At 42.0% G+C, this 17,050-nt stretch overlaps 1 protein-coding gene across 3 annotated transcripts in view; it reads right to left on the bottom strand.

Moving 5' to 3' along the window:
- The window catches only part of raly (RALY heterogeneous nuclear ribonucleoprotein), an 87,508-nt gene extending 78,271 nt beyond the window's left edge, over positions 1 to 9,237 (bottom strand). For 2 of the 3 annotated variants that reach the window (XM_059559776.1, XM_059559778.1), the window contains exons 1-2: positions 9,119 to 9,237; positions 549 to 633 (exon numbers count right to left, since the gene is read on the bottom strand). The gene's annotated coding sequence lies outside the window, so the exon portion shown is untranslated. The remainder of the gene's footprint in view (positions 1 to 548; positions 634 to 9,118) is intronic. The other variant, XM_059559777.1, reaches the window with a different exon arrangement.
- Positions 9,238 to 17,050: the final 7,813 nt, after the last annotated feature.

Raw genomic sequence — 17,050 nt, 5'->3', positions numbered from 1 at the left:
TCAGCACATAAGTGAATATATGTTAATGGAAACCACACAAAACATCAGTATTTTAGCTCCGCTGACGGAACGCCTCCAGGGGCTTGACTTTTTCCCGGAAAGAATCGGAAAGCTGTATTCTTCTTTTATAAATATGATAAAACTAAATACTTTTTGGATATATGAAGGATGCAGTAGTACTCTATAGGTACTCAAGATTAACATGAGATTAGGTGAAACTGTGTATGTTATGTACCCTTTAAAAACGTGATGCTCATGCATGAGAAAGTAGTGAGAAAAAGCACAGTAATCAGAAATAATTAAAAGGCCACATAGAGGAATGCAAAAACATTTTCTGTGTGAACCAGCCCTTATGTGTATGTAAAAATCTTCAGTGGCTTTAAAATCCCCTGCCAGTATTAGCAGAGAACATGCGTGCTGCTTTGAAACCAATGAGAGGTCTGCAAATAAAAAAAACTTCTTGCATTTGTCAGTATAAACTCTGAATTTTAACACCTCCGCTCAGATCAAACATTGCTAAATCTATGTTTGTAGAGACTTGCACATACCTCTCAGATCTCTTTTGTGACCAGGAGACAGATGCGGATATGCTGCTTGGTCCCAGCGCTTATGACCTGGAGTGCGTGAAGGATCCTGTGGTTCAAAACAAAGCAAATACCTATAGTAGCAGGATTTTAGCAGCTGAACATGAGTGCATTCTTATAATAAGACATTTTTACATTTTGAGAAAAATTAGTGGTGCCTCACTGTGCAAGCCTCATTCACTTAATGTTGTGTTGTGTTTTACATTGCTATGCAGTTTCTAATTTTTAGTTTTTTTTTTTTTTTTTTTTTTTTTGAGTGGTTTCTTACTGGTCTAACTGAAAAGAGTAAGTAGTAGTAGTTCCTGTGGCTCAAGTGGTAGAGCATTGTGTCAGCAGCGCAAGGTTGTGTGTTTAATTCACAGGGAACACATGTTAGGTAAACAATGTTAGCCTTGAATGCACTATACTGTAAGTCCCTTTGGATAAAAGCATCTGCTAAATGCATACATTTAATTATTTATTTAAGTCTTGGTGATATTACAGTCTGTAGATATGGCTCAAAACCCAAGTGAAAAATCGCAAACTTTATTGCTTAGAAAAATGAATGTACACTTTCCATCGACAATCTGCAAAGTTTGATGTATCCTTCATGTCTGTAACACAAACACTGCAGGATGGGAATTTGAATAATTACATTTCAGTATCTGCAGACTCTTAAAAATAAAGGTACTTTGGCATCTACAGTGGCATGTGAAAGTTTGAGAACCTCTTGCAGAATCTGTGAAAATGTGAATAATTTTAACAAAATAAGAGAGATTATACAAAATGCATGTCTTCCAGGAAACATGCAAGTATCTTCTGTTGCTTCCAAAGAGCAGTACTAAATGGATGGAAAAATCTCTCTCTCTCTCTCTCTCTCTCTCTCTCTCTCTCTCTCTATATATATATATATATATATATATTTCAACAAAATAAGAAAAATTTAGACATCCTGTTCAAAAGTTTTCACCCCACCGGCTTGTTGGGGGACATGAAGGGATGTCCAATGATGAGTGTGAAAATAGATTTTAATTATTAAATATAATGATTTAAAAAATATAGTTGCCAAATGCATAGGCTTTCTAGCATTAATATGATGCTACTATAGCAACAATTTAGGAAAGTCCATTTCACAAAGTCGCATTTTAATTGTTACATCTTCAATCTGACACAAATTCCCGTGCAAGCAGTGCAAGAATGATGAAATAATTTTTAAATGTTTAATAGAGGGCTAGATGATCGTAGTTAGTTAATTATTTTGCTGCATTGTTATTGTTTGTTGCGGTTTAAATTGTTCTAACATAAAATGCTGCATATATAAAATGGGTCACAATGTCAGGGAATCGGTCACAATGTGCTTGTGTTTCATTGTAAATAGGGCTGCACGATTAATTAAATCATAACTGTTGATAATTCCCTTGATATTGTAATTGTGATTGTTAATTATGATTATCACAATTTACATTGAATGATGTTTATACCATTGTTTGATGCAACTGCATGCCACATTTTTATATAAAAATAAACAAGCTGAAAACACTCTTACCGAAAAACTTTTAGTGCTTTTCTCTAGTATTAAGCCTCAAATGTCAACTATACATAGGATTGGTTTCTTCTTTAAATTATAAAAAAGTTAAAATATGAATGGTATTATAATGTTTTTCATTCAAGACTTTCATGCCAAACACATTTAGCTCAGTTCGTCTAAAAATATTCAGCCCACCCACATTCAAAACAAATTTGCCAATCATATTCCCCATATTGCAAGATTGTTTGCTGTTAAATGACTGAATAAAGAATTATTTTACATACCACTTTCACATGCCACTGTATGGTCCACGAAGAACCTTTAACATTCATAGAAGCTTTCCATTCCAATGCTATTTTCCATTCCAACATTAGTAATAGTGGAGAAAAAGTTCTTTAGATTTTTTTATGAGTGTTCTTCAAACCAATAATTTTTTTTTATCTTTTAAGAATTATTCACTGAAATGAAAATGGTTCTTCTATGGCACCACTGAGAAAAAAGCTTTTTTAGGGTGTACAGTATGAGTAAAAATAATAATGCAAGATGAAATTTATTCTCCAATAGTGTACAGCCACATTTACCATAATTTAATTTTCCAGTGGAAGCTCAATTTGAAAAAAGTGATATTTTCACTTCAATATCTCTCTCTTGACCCTCATTATAAGCCTCCTCTTTCTCAGTCACGCCTAATGGAAACTTCCACTGACAGCATAACTTGTAACTTGAGATATTCCATCATTTCAATCATGAAGATGCTGACAAACATAAGCCTGTTACACATCAAGGCCAGCCAAATGTAGAGTCGAGTGGAGGATGATAAATTTAAGCACAGTTCTCATGTTTAATTCTGAATGTGTGGCAGGGGCTTTATCGGGGGATTAGTTGTTTGGGTGGCAGTAGCAACTGACATTTGAGGAGCAGTCCAGTCATACAATATTACGTCCACTCAGCCACTGCCCTCTACTGCATTAAGAACTGACAGTCATGCCACGCATCCTCCCCAAAACATCACTCGGAGACATTAACCTAAAAAGAGACTTTAGAGGACACCAAACATCAAGTTAAGATACCAAAATTCTAAGATCAAATAGTCTAAATCTTCTCTTAAAAAAAAAAAAAAAAAAAAATTTTGGTTAAGGACCATAAAGGATGCAATTTTGGGTGACTGCATGATGTATTTGGCATGAAATTATAGAATATTATGTAATATACAAACCATTTGACCCATTCAAATAAGTAATTTACTAATAGCAAAGACTTAAATATTATTGCGACCTCACAATAAACTTTAACTAAATAACACAAAATGCACATAAAACAATGTATGACCCAAACAAATATAATGTATAGGGAAATTAGAACACAATTCATTTTTACATTATTCTTTTCAAAATTAAAAAATATTTTAGCATAACACATAGCATGTGTGTGTGTGTGTGTGTGCATGTGTTGGTTTATGTGAAAATAAAGAGTTCATGATTTCCTGACTAAATTCATTACACATCACAGAGACCCTACTTTGTGATAACAGCACAACTACCAATTTACTCATTAAACTTTCATGTACATGTAATCTAAATTTCTAATTCTTGATGTTTGATTTGACCAAATGAATTAATTAGTCTGATAAGCCTTTATAATTTTTGATATTTCAAAAAATATTGAGTGCAGCCTGAATGTGAAAAAGTTTGAAATCATAAAAATACCCATGAGACTTTAATATTCCTGACATTTAACTGACTTAAAGTAATTTTTGCCAAAGGCTTGTGATGGAAGAAAAAAAGTATAATGACTAATAATATTTGAACTTTTCACAAAAAAGCTGCAAGCTAATCCAAATATATCCAACTGCCATGTCAATGTCACATCACTGGTGCCAACTACTCAAAGCAGGGTTATGGTTATTATATTGAACATTGGGAAGTCACAAGACGCATATGACCTTAACAAAATGCAAATTTCTAGAAGTCAAGAAATAATTAATAGCAACAGAAAACCACCGTTTGACCTTTTGTGAAGTTTCTGAGTAAATCACTAACCACTGAATCATTAAAATTTGGTACTAGCACTTTTTTCATTGTCTGGATTAATAACTTGTAGTATTCTGAAAAACCTGCTTTATATTTGTTTTTTTTGGCATATGCACACTGCATATTTTACTGTTTTTAAACATACAAACTTGTGTGTAAAAATGTGTAGATACAATTTAATGCATGTACAGATTTTATAAAAGCCTCAATTTAAGTGCTAGCACTGCAGTGTGTTATTTGAATTCAGTAGCTGTAAGTGGTCAACTTGAGTTGGGTGTCCTTGAGGTAGGCAACTAATGCTCTAGATAAGCTAACGGTAGTACAAGATGAGATAGACTGTAATGGACCAAACAATATAAAAAAACAACAAGAAAAAAATCACCCAAAAAAACACTCTGTACACAGTCACATCTCACCCTTAAAAGAATATTCTGTTATTTAAAGACAAAGACATTAAGATGTACATGACCCAGAATATTCCTTTAATGGCATGACAGTAAACAGAGAGTAAGTCCTAAAAACTCTTTCAAACAGAAGCACATCAATTGGAAGGCATGAGTAATACAAAGTATTACTGAAGAAAATGTATGAACAAATGGCTTAAAGTGCTTCACTGTGTTTGGAAGGTCAAACTGTATGCTTTTAATACTAAAAATCCATACCCGGCCACACACCGGCAATAATGGACTTTTAAAGCGAAAGTGCTTGCACTGAAGATCATATGGAGTCATGGAGGACTTTCAAAAGAAGCATGTGGGTGGATGTATGTCTACAGTCATAGTCAAAAGTTTTGGCAGTGACATAAACTGTGTGTTTTACAAAGTTTGCTGCATCAATATATGTAGATTATTTTCCACATGTTTCTATGGTATACTGAAAAACAATGATAAACAAGTTTTATAGGTTTTTATTGGAAAACACAATATGAGTCAATATTTACAGTGTTGACTCTTGTTCTTCATAATAGGGCTGGGCGATATGGAGCAAAAAATATATCTCGATATATTTTGCTATATCTCGATATACGATATATATCTCGATACCTTTACAGGAAAAATAACCCCCCAAAAACTACTGTAAAAACAAATATGTCAAATATTACATGTTTAGGGCCCTATGAAATGTTTTATTTTTTTCTTCACCATATGTTTTATTGTTACCTAATTCTGTGTTTAAGCAAGTGTAATTATTTAAATGCATAAAAACAACTTAATTTGTTACATTTAAAATAGCCTTATGTGAAATGTTTTTCCCCTCTGAAATTCTGTGTATTCACATTTTTCTGGTTGTCAAATGAAGACATAAAACATTCATTTAATTGATCTTTTAATTATTGAAAATTAAGCAAACTTTATTTTTTGGTAAACAAAGGGGATTTACTATTAAAAATAATACATGGAAGAAATGTTGTGTGATTATTACTTAAATTATGTTAGTTTCATTTTAATAGTAGTAGGCTTTCTACATTCTGCTGAACAATAGGCTAATAATAGATTTCTGGCAAATACTTTTATTTTGACGGGTTTACCTTTACAGTTCTGTGCATGTGATACTACAATCTATGATGTGATATGACGCTAGTTTTACTCAAATCAAACGGCCAGATGCTCATGAAGTGACGGTCAGAGCAGTTCTGGAGATGTTGTTCATGTGTTCACGTCTTTATTTAGTGAGAGGAAAGACGCTGAAATCAACGGAGCATCACGCGCGCTTCCTGGTGTGTAATAAAATTAAGACGTGCTTCTGCTCCATTCATTAACACAGACACGCAGAACATGCAGGATTCATATTTAAATAGTCTTTTCTGGCTTAATATTTGTAGATATTAGTCCATATCGCGATTTGATATTAGTCCATATCGCGCGCCATGTTTATAAAACAACACGCGAGGGGAGGGGGAACAAAAGCAAGGAGGCGGGGGGTGAGCACAGCACAGATAAGACAAACAAGCAAAGTGGCGGAATCAGAATTAAATATAAACAATATATCGATATATACGATATGTCAAAATCCATATGGTGTTTAAAAAATATCTTGATATATTTTAAATATCGAGATATCGCCCACCCCTACTTCATAACCTCTGCAATTCACTTGCAAAGATTGCTGAATGCTGGATATTACCTTCTTGGCCAAATCCTGACTGATGGCGATCCATTCTTGCCTTATTAGTTGTGGGAGCTGATCACAATTTGTGGGCTTCTGACTGTCCACTTGCCTTTTGAGGACTGACCATAGGTTCTCTATGGGATTGAGATCCGGGGAGTTGCCTGGCCACAGATCCAAAATTTCAATGTAATGATCTTCGAGCCACTTCTTTATCACTCTTGCTTTGTGACATGGTGGTCCATCATGCTGGAAAATGCACGGATCATCACCAAATTGCTCATGGATCATTGGAAGAAGTCCCTCTTGCTGGGTGTTTTGATACCATTCTTTATTCATGGCAGTGTTTTTGGGCAGAATCATGAAAGTGCCCACTCCCTTGGATGAAAAGCAACCCCACACATGAATGGTCTCAGGATGCTTCACTGTTGGCATGTCACAGAACTCATGGTAGCGTTCACCTTTTCTTCTCTGAACAATATATATATATTTTTTTCCAGATGTCCTAAACAGTTGAAAGGCAGCTTCATCAGAGAAAATAACTTTGCCCCAGTCTACTGGTGTCCAATCATTGTACTTCATGCAGAATTTCAGTCTGTCCTTGATGTTTTTCTTGAAGAGAAGTGGTTTCTTTGCAGCCTTCTTGACACCAAGCCTTGGCCTCACTGCGTGTGCAGATGCTCTCACATCAATCTGCTGCTATTCCTGAGCAAGCTCTGCACTGGTTCTGACATGATTCTGTTGCTGACTTCTCAGGAGGAGACGGTCCTTGCACTTACTGGACACACTGGGACATCCTGTAGACTTCTTCACTGCAGTCGAACCTCCCTCCTTAAAGTTCTTGATGATCCAGTAAATGTTTCTTTCAGGTGCAATATTCTTTGTAGCAATTTCCTTGCATGTGAGGCCATTTTGATGCAAATCAATGAAGGCTGCATGTGTTTATTTGGAGGTAACCATTGCAACAAGAACAATGATCGGAAGCACTTCTTCCCTCCTTTTATAGCAATTAGTCTGCTCTTACAATATAAGTAGTATGATGGTAATATTACCTGACAAGTACTCATTCACACTTTCACATGTGCTGCTGATAAAACAGTGAAAGTTTTTTTTTCTTTTTTGTGTGAAAAGTAATTTTTTTGGCCAATGAAGCTTTTAGCAATTATTTAAAATGCATCTGATCACTCTACACAATAATCTAGAAACAATGTGAATGAACATCACAACAGCTTAAGCAGCAAACTTTGCAAAACACAAAATTTGTCACTGGCAAAACTTTCGGCCATGACTGTATATTTAGAGAAGAGAAAGATGAGATTGGAAAAGAGACAGAAGAATACATTTTACTTGTTTGCCATGACTTCCAAACAAAGTCTTGTGACAGATAAAGTGGCAAGGTGGGCAGAATTGACTATTTAAAATAGTTTGTTCCCTATCACACGCCACTTCATTACTAAAAAGATTGTGTGTGTGTGTGTGTGTGTGTGTGTGTGTGTGTGTGAGTTCAGTTCACACTCCTTCCGGCCGAACATGACCAACAAACCTTAAACGAGTTCTGAACATTTTTTTTCTTATTTTAATTCAGTGGCATTACATTTCAAATCATCATATTGTTGCACATCACAAACATTTATTAGCCCTGTTGCACCTTCTCCAGATCAAATGGTTTCTCTTGTAATTAGATGTAATTAAAAAGCTACAGCTGACTTGCAAGAACATGAGACTTTGTATGAGCCCAGTATAACAGACCAGGTAAAACAAGGTGGTCCAACCCGGCTGCATTTTTGCCATCATTAAGCATGTTTCCAGTCAGCTGTGTACTGCTGCAGATGCATAAGATGCCCTAAAATGCTGCCTAAGTAGACAGCTCACTAGGTTTTGAGACACAGCCAGGAAATCACAGAAGCAATTTCACAACATGCTTGGAAGGTCATTCCACAAATAGGGTGCCTTTGGTGTCCCTAGTGCTAATATATATAAACAATGCCTTTAACAATAACAATCTGACACCATCAACAAATAACTATTTTTTTTTACAAAAATATTTTTTCTTAATTTTCTCTATGAGAATACCTATTTTGTATGGTTCCTCAACTTCTTTTCTTAAAGAAACTTCAAATCTGTCACTTTTATAAAATGCATTCAGTAACTACAATGTCTGACAGATTTTAAAGAAAGGTACTTTTACCACCTTAAAAGTCACAAATTTAATGGAATGGAGTGACCCTGGAAAACATCCCATGTCAATTAAATCAAGTCAAGGTATCTGTCAGCATGTCCACATTTTCGGTGTCTCAGTAGCATAACATGAATAACTGAGGTGGAACAGCAGATCTCGGATGGTATTATCAATCCAGATGTGTTTAAATGTTGGCAGGATCTGCAGTGGAAAGTCGCGCGCTGCGCTGCATGGACGCGCGCTCCAAAACACAAACCTCACATCGGTCCACACACACAAAAATATCATTTTTTCCAACAATATATATAAAAAAGATCGCTCCACAACTTTGACAACTGTTCTCTCAAAACTGAGAAAATAAAAAGAAAAATGTATTTTCTCATTGATGTAATTCGTCAGCAACAAGATGTCCAACTGATAAACACCCAGAACGAAAAGAAAAATATATTTTAAAGCAAAACAAAATGTCCAGCACTTGCTCCTATACGGAATATTGTACAAAATAAAGAAACGAATATAGTTGACTCAAGTTAACCAAAGTTAACCAGTACCTGACGTCCCCCCTCTCCAAGAAGGTAAAACATTAAAAACCGGCTTTAGATGAGTGTCAGTTGAATTCAGAAGAACAAAATGCATGCACATCCCAAATCAAAAGAGGACGTAGAAAAGAGGTAAAGATGAAGACAAGATAAAATTAGAAGAAAGTACTCACCGGTGAAAATGTCAGAGAGCAAAAATGTGGAAAGAGCAACAAGAGAGAGAGAGAGAGAGAGAGAGAGAGCGCGCGAGGAGGAGCTGTCAGCGGCGCAGTGACTGAGGAAAGCAGCGGCTCAACCGTATGAACAGCGCTGGTGTGGAGCAAACCATAGAGACTGCGCAGGGGGAGACATTTAAAGGGATAGTTCACCTTCAGTTGCTGGTCCCCACTGACTTGCATAGTGTCCCCTCCCCATACTATGGAAGTGAACGGGGACCAGCAACTGAAGGTGAATTATCCCTTTAAAGTTGCACTCAGTAATTTTCGTAATTAGCTAATTAAATGAACAGTATTATTTTATATATAAATAGCATTAAAATTATATTTACTTTCATGAGATGAATAGTTCAGTCACATGAGCCTTTTAGAAAAAGCTGTTTCATTATTCGTTTATTGCATTGCAATAGGCTACAACCTAAGAACATAAAATGGTGAGTTGTTTGTAAACCAGTTCCTCTTCAGGAACTCGAGCTGCGTCGAAACGCTTTGGGGAACGTGCCCAGCGTGAGCGACTCTGAATATGATATCTAATCTGTCTTATAGAAGAGCGTGACGTCACAGGCGGGGTGACGTAAGCGACCAGGAAGCTATAAAGGCACGAGCCGCGCAGCTGGCTTCAGCTTCGCGTATTTCAGCAAGCGCTCTGTGTGTGCATGTCATTCTGTCTTGTCAGTCTTATTTATTGTTGTTTGTCACTATTAGCTCCTCAAAGAGAAAGCAATAGTCAAAGAGCAAAGTTAAGACGAGACATCTGAAAGGCGAATCCAGATCGCGTTTCAGATTGTGTGTTCATCACGAGTGGGAATACACGGTCTGTGCGCGGTCTGCCTGGGATTGAGGCACGCTGTTTCGGCTCTTGAGGGAGCCGACTGCCTGCACTGGTTCAAGCCAGTGTGGATGCTTCGATCCCGGAGGACTCTCTCTCGGGGGGAGGAACAGTGTTCCTCGCGGTGTCGGTCCCGCTTTCGCCGAAGCGGAGCGGCGAAAGCACTCGCTGGGTTCGCAGATAAGATCTGCTGGAGGGTATGGAGACGGGCGCGTCCCTATCTCCTACCTCATCCGCCAGATCTGCCCGATCTCCGGGTCCGGAAGCCCGAGTGCTGCGGTCCTTCCCCCCCGAGTGACGGACATGACGCACAGCCTTTTTTTCTCTGAGGAGATTGAAACGGAGGGCGTCGATGAGCTCGCAGTTGCACAAACATAAGCTGCATAAACATCAGTTGCACAGACAAACAGTTACACAAGCATCAGTTTCACAAACATATTATGCCTAACTGTATAACGAGCAGCATTAATGAGGAGTGCAGCTCACGCAGTCAGCTCTCGAGAGAAAAATAAAATAAGGGGGCTGACTGTGCTTTTTGCATATCTAAAGACGGGGCGAAGACGGCTTTGCCTATCTCCACCCGTATTCCCTAGATTTAGAGTTCATTCTCGAGGTTCGGAAGCACGCTAGGCGGTTCCTTCCCCCTCTGTGAACTCGCAGCTGCAGCTTCTTATCTCCGAGGAGATTAATATTGTTTGTGTGACTAAGCGGCTGGCGTGTTGCTGAGGCAATGCGTGTACTACATCATTTTCAGGTTTGATGTAAATCTTACCAAAACCAGACCGTCTTTACTCGTCTGATTGGTTAACTGCATTAATTCTGAGGAATTAAATTCAGTATCTATCTGACTATGAGAAGTTAGATATGAATTATACCAACAAGGCAGACCATGTTTACTCGTCTGATTGTTTGTTTGCATTAAATTCTGAAGAATATAATGACACTTATCTCACTCTGAGAAATTATATACTGGAGGGGCTGCTGGGCGGGAGCAGCCCTCTCAGTCTATAGTCAGAGCGTTGCCGCCCGTGCTCCCCCTGCGTCGGGACCGGAGGCTGAAGCAACGCTCTGAACCAGAGTTTTCCCAGCCTAAGGACTTCAGGCTGTAAGGCCCTCAGTTAAGAAGTCCTGACACGTTTCGGTCACGACTGCAGAGGGCGGCCCCTACTGGGGTGGAGCGGCGTACACCGCATTACACGGTGCCCGTCTCGCCTCAGCGCCCTCTGGGGGCCGGTCTGCCAACCCTGCCAGTGTTCCAGGGTGCAGCGGTCCCCAGCGAGCATCGTTCTCAGTTTTTCCGCCCGTGCGCGTAGCGGGGCTGAGACGCTCGCTGCCCTCTCGAGAGACTGATTCCCTTAGTAGATTATTTAGCAGCGTGAAAACTACTGCCAAATGTATCTCAATGGGTCCTGCACACAGTAGAAAAAGCTACTGATTCAGTTCGGCGCTGCACCGCCGATATTCAACGGGGTTATTCCGACGATAGTCGGCCCCGGGCGAGTCTGGTTATGGAACAGGAAGTGAAAACCCTATTAGAGAAGGAGGCCATTGAGGTGGTCCCTCATCAAGACAGGGAGTCCAGGTTCTACAGCCGGTATTTCACAGTTCCAAAGAAGGATGGGGGGGTTGCGCCCGATTATAGACCTGAGGGTCTTAAATCGTTCAGTTATGAGATTGAAGTTCAGGTTGCGGCTCGGCATCGAGATGTCGTTCTCGCACATATGGGGGAGCTGGGTTTGAGACTGAACGCCAAGAACAGTGTACTTTCTCCGCTTCAGAGAACCACCTATCTAGGCGTAGTATGGGATTCGACCGCGATGCAGGCACGATTGTCCCCTGCTCGTATCGAGTCAATCCTCATCTCAGTCGAGAGAGTCAAAGAAGGCCAGTCACTTACTGTCAAACAATTTCAGAGATTGTTGGGTCTGATGGCAGCTGCGTCCAACGTGATACATCTTGGCCTGCTGTACATGAGACCCCTACAGTGGTGGCTCAAGACCAAGGGATTTTCCCCGAGGGGCAATCTACTTCGCACTATCAAGGTCACGCGGCGCTGCCTCCGTGCCTTAGACATGTGGAAGAAACCTTGGTTCATGAATCAGGGCCCAGTGCTGGGAGCTCCTTGTCGCCATGTAATACTAGCGACGGACGCATCTCGCACCGGCTGGGGTGCAGTCATGAGTGGCCACCCTGCCCGTGGTCTGTGGAGCGGTCGCCATCTGACATGGCATATCAATTGTCTAGAAATGCTAGCAGTTTATCGTGCACTGAAGCACTTCCTCCCAGACCTAAGGGGTCACCATGTGTTGGTGCGCACCGACAACACATCGGTGGTCTCTTACATCAACCACCAGGGAGGTCTGCGTTTGCGCCCTTTGTACAAGCTGGCGCACCAGACCCTGGTGTGGTCCCAGAGCAAACTCCTCTCATTAAGAGCAGTATATATTCCTGGGAAACTAAATACGGGGGCAGACATACTGTCGAGGCAGGGGCAGAGGCCCGGGGGAATGGAGACTTCACCCAGAGATGGTGAAGCAGATATGGAGAGTATTTGGCAGGGGCTCAAGTAGACCTATTTGCGACTCAAGAGACATCACAATGTCCCCTTTGGTTCTCTCTAGTTCATCCAGCTCCTCTGGGACTGGACGCTATGGTACAGACCTGGCCGAGGCTTCGTCTGTACGCCTTTCCCGCTATTGCTCTGCTCCCGGGAGTTCTGGCGAGAGTACACCGGGACGGGGTCCCTCTGTTATTAGTAGCCCCGCTCTGGCCGGGCCGAGTATGGTTCGCAGATCTCGTCTCGCTCCTCAACGGCTCTCCATGGGAGATACCGATCAGGACAGACCTACTCTCACAGGCGCAGTGTACGATAATTCACCCTCGCCGGGAGTTGGGGAGCTGTGGGTGTGGCCCCTAAGGGGGCACAACTGTTAGCAGCTGGTCTCTCAACTTAGATTGTTGAGACCCTCCTCCAATCCAGAGCTCCCTCAACGAGGAAACTGTACGCCCTGAGGTGGAAACTCTTCACCTCATGATGCAGAGACCACCAGCTAGACCCAGCAAACTGCCCAGTTGGTACAGTTCTGGAGTTTCTACAGGCCAGGCTCTCTGCAGGGCTGACCCACTCCACGCTGAAGGTTTACGTGGCGACCATTGCGGCCTACCATGCCCTTCTCGATGGCCAGTCTTTGGGAAGACACCCCTTAGTTACACGTTTCCTCCATGGTGCGCTGAGGCTGAGCACCTCCAGTACGGTCCCGTGTTCCCCCCTGGGACTTGGGTGTGGTGTTAGAGGTTCTTTGCAAATCTCCATTCAAACCGATTCAAGATATCTCAGACAGACATCTGACTCTTAAAACTGCCTTTCTGTTGGCCATTACCTCTCTGAGGAGAGTAGGAGATTTACAGGCCCTCTCAGTGGCCCCTACCTATCTTGATTTTGCACCTGGCATGACCAAAGTGTTCATATACCCTCGAGCGGGATATGTTCCTAAGGTGCCCTCTATCACACCACAACCTGTAGTGCTGAAGGCCCTCTTTCCTCCTCCCTTTCGGGAGCCCGACCAAGAGAAGCTAAATTGTGTGTGTCCAGCTCGAGCGCTGGATGCATGCGCCCACAGAGCTGCCCTGTGGTGAAAAATGGACCAATTGCTTGCATGCTGCGGTCCCCCAAAGAGGGGTTTTCCTGCTTCTAAGCAGACTATTAGTAGTTGGATAGTTGAGACTATCAACGCCACTTTGAGTCCTCTGGTCTTCCCCCGCTGTTGGGAGCCAAGGCTCAATCTACATGGGGTATGGCGGCCTCCAAGGCCTTTCTAGCAATGCTGCGGGGTGGTCCACGCCTTCTACTTTTGCAAGATTCTATGGCTTAGACATGCCAGTCACTTCAGGCACTTCAGTCCCCTCGTCCTAAGCTGTGCTCTTCGGATACACACTAGGCAGGGGTTTGGTAGTCTGGCGGCGTTGGTACTCGTTCCCCAAAGCGTTTTGACGCAGCTCGAGTTCCGGAAGAGGAATGTCTCTAGGTTACATATGTAACCCTAGTTCCTCGAGGGAACGAGACGCTGCGCCTCGGAGCCATACCCCCGGCACCCCTGTCGGCGCTTGCTGGTACTCGAAGCTGAAGCCAGCTGCGCGGCTCGTGCCTTTATAGCTTCCTGGTTGCTTACGTCACCCCGCCTGTGACGTCACGCTCTTCTATAAGACAGATTAGATATCATATTCAGAGTCGCTCACGCTGGGCACGTTCCCCAAAGCGTTTCGACGCAGCGTCTCGTTCCCTCGAGGAACTAGGGTTACATACGTAACCTAGAGACGTTTATTTTCAGTGTAGAGTTGCTGTTACATTTACATTTACATTACATTTAATCATTTAGCAGACGCTTTTATCCAAAGCGACTTACAAATGAGAACAATAGAAGCAGTCAGATCAACAAGAGAACAACAACAGTATACAAGTGCCATGACAAGTCTCAGTTAGTCTAGTATAGAACGCAACGCATTTTTTTTTTTATAAATGAAAAGACAAGAAAAGGAAAAAGTGCTAGTATTAGTTGGTTAAGTGCATGCGAAAAAGATGAGTCTTTAGATGTTTCTTGAAAATGAGTAAAGACTCAGCTGTACGAATTGAGATTGGGAGGTCATTCCACCAGCTGGCCACAGTCCAGGAAAAGGTCAGTGAGAGTGATTTTGAATGTCTTTGGGATGGTACCACAAGGCGTCGTTCACTTGTAGAGCGCAAACTTAGTGAGAGGGCACATAAGATTTAACAAGTGGGTTTAAGTATCTTGGTGCTGTGCCAGTGGTCGTCTTGTAGGCAAGCATCAGTACCTTGAATTTGATGCGAGCGGCTACTGGTAGCCAGTGTAACCTGATGAGGAGAGGAGTGACATGAACTTTTTTTGGCTCATTGAAGACAACCCTCGCTGCTGCATTCTGGATCAATTGTAGAGGCTTGACAGTACATGCAGGAGGCCCCGCCAGGAGAGCATTACAATAGTCCAGTCTGGAGAGAACAAGAGCTTGGACAAGAAGTTGGGTGGCTTGCTCTGACAGGAAGGGTCTAATCTTCCTAATGTTGTATAAGGCAAACCTGCAGGAGCAGGTCTTTGTAGCATTGTGATCTGTGAAGCTTAACTGATGATCCATCACAACTCCTAGGTTTCTGGCTGTCCTCCAAGGAGTAATGGTTGATGAACCCAGCTGTATAGAGAAGTTGTGATGAAGCAATGGGTTAGCTGGAATCACCAGGAGTTCTGTCTTCGTAAGGTTAAGCTGAAGGTGATGGTCATTCATCCAGCTAGAAATGTCACTCAGACAGGCTGAAATGCGAGCAGCTACCGTCGGGTCATCTGGCTGGAATGAGAAGTAGAGTTGGGTGTCATCAGTGTAGCAGTGATAAGAAAAGCCATGCTTCTGAATGACAGACCCTAATGACGTCATGTAGATGGAGAAGAGAAGTGGTCCAAGTACTGAGCCTTGAGGAACCCCAGTAGCAAGGTGCTGTGACTTAGAAACATCACCCCTCCAAGACACACTGAAGGATCTGTCAGAGAGGTAGGACTTAACCCACAGGAGTGCAGTTCCAGAGATGCCCATCTTTCTGAGGGTGGACGGGAGAATCTGGTGATTAACAGTGTCAAAAGCAGAAGACAGGTCCAGTAAGATGAGTACTGAGGATTTTGAAGCTGCTCTTGCTAGTCGCAGGGCTTCAGTAACCGAGAGCAGAGCAGTCTCAGTTGAGTGGCCACTTTTGAAGCCAGATTGGTTGCTGTCCAGGAGGTTGTTCTGTACAAGGAACACAGAAAGCTGGTTGAACACAGCTCGCTCAAGTGTCTTTGCAATGAATGGAAGAAGGGATACCGGTCTGTAGTTTTCAAGAAGCGCTGGATTTAGAGATGGTTTCTTGAGCAGTGGGCTTACCCGAGCCTGCTTAAATGCTGAGGGAAATGTTCCAGAGTGAAGAGAGGAGTTGATAATGTGAGTAAGCGAAGGTATGACTGAAGAAGAGATTGCTTGAAGGAGGTGAGTGGGGATCGGATCAAGTGGACAAGTAGCAGGATGATTGGACAGGAGAAGTTTGGAGACGTCCATCTCTGAGAGTGGGGAGAAGTAGGAGAAAGAGTGTGCTGCGGTCATTGTGAAGTTGTCCTCAGTCTGCGTTGGGAAGAATTCGTCACTGATGGTTCTTGTCTTATTTGTGAAGAAAACTGCAAAGTCGTCCGCTGTAAGAGTCGATGGAGGAGGTGGTGGCGGTGGATTAAGAAGAGAAGAGAAAGTCTTGAAGAGTGTCCGAGCATCACAACAGCTGTTAATTTTGGAGTAAATGCTTCAGGAGTAAGTGCTAGGTTAACAGTAATGAGGAAGTGGTCTGAGGTGTGCAGTTGAGCAACTGAAGAGTTGTCCACAGAGCAACAGCGCATGTAGATGAGGTCCAGTTGGTTGCCTGATTTGTGAGTTGCTGTAGTAGACACTAGCTTGAGATCAAATGAGGCGAGCAGAGTTTTGAAGTCAGCAGCCTGGGGTTTATCTAGGTGGATGTTGAAGTCACCAAGCAGTACCAGAGGAGTACCATCTTCAGGAAAGTTTGATAGCAGCACATCCAACTCTTCCAAGAAGTTTCCCAATTGACCTGGGGGACGATAAATGACCACAAAGTGGATTTTAACAGGGTGGGTTACAGTAATGGCATGTGATTCAAATTAACCAGTACCTGTAGGTGATGGCTGAAGATCAAATTTCCATTCTTTTGATATAAGGAGACCTGTACCTCCACCCCTCCCAGTGGTACGAGGAGTGTGGGAACAAGTGAAATTAGTGGAGAGGGCTGCAGGGGTGGCAGTATCTTCAGGTTTGATCCAAGTCTCAGTCAGTGCCATGAGGTTGAGACCGGAATGAGTAGCAATAGAAGAAATGAAGTCTGCTTTGTTAACTGCAGACTGGCAGTTTTAGAGACCAACTGGAATAGAGAGCGTAGTAGTAGAGGTCAGAGGGACAGGCCGTAGGTTTGTCAGACAGGCCTTCCTGCGACATACGTAGCGTGCTCTTCGAGTGTTAGTAGT

The sequence above is a fragment of the Carassius carassius genome, chromosome 10, assembly GCF_963082965.1.
Source record: "Carassius carassius chromosome 10, fCarCar2.1, whole genome shotgun sequence".
NCBI lineage: Eukaryota > Metazoa > Chordata > Actinopteri > Cypriniformes > Cyprinidae > Carassius > Carassius carassius.
This window is presented reverse-complemented; position numbering and strand designations above follow the sequence as displayed.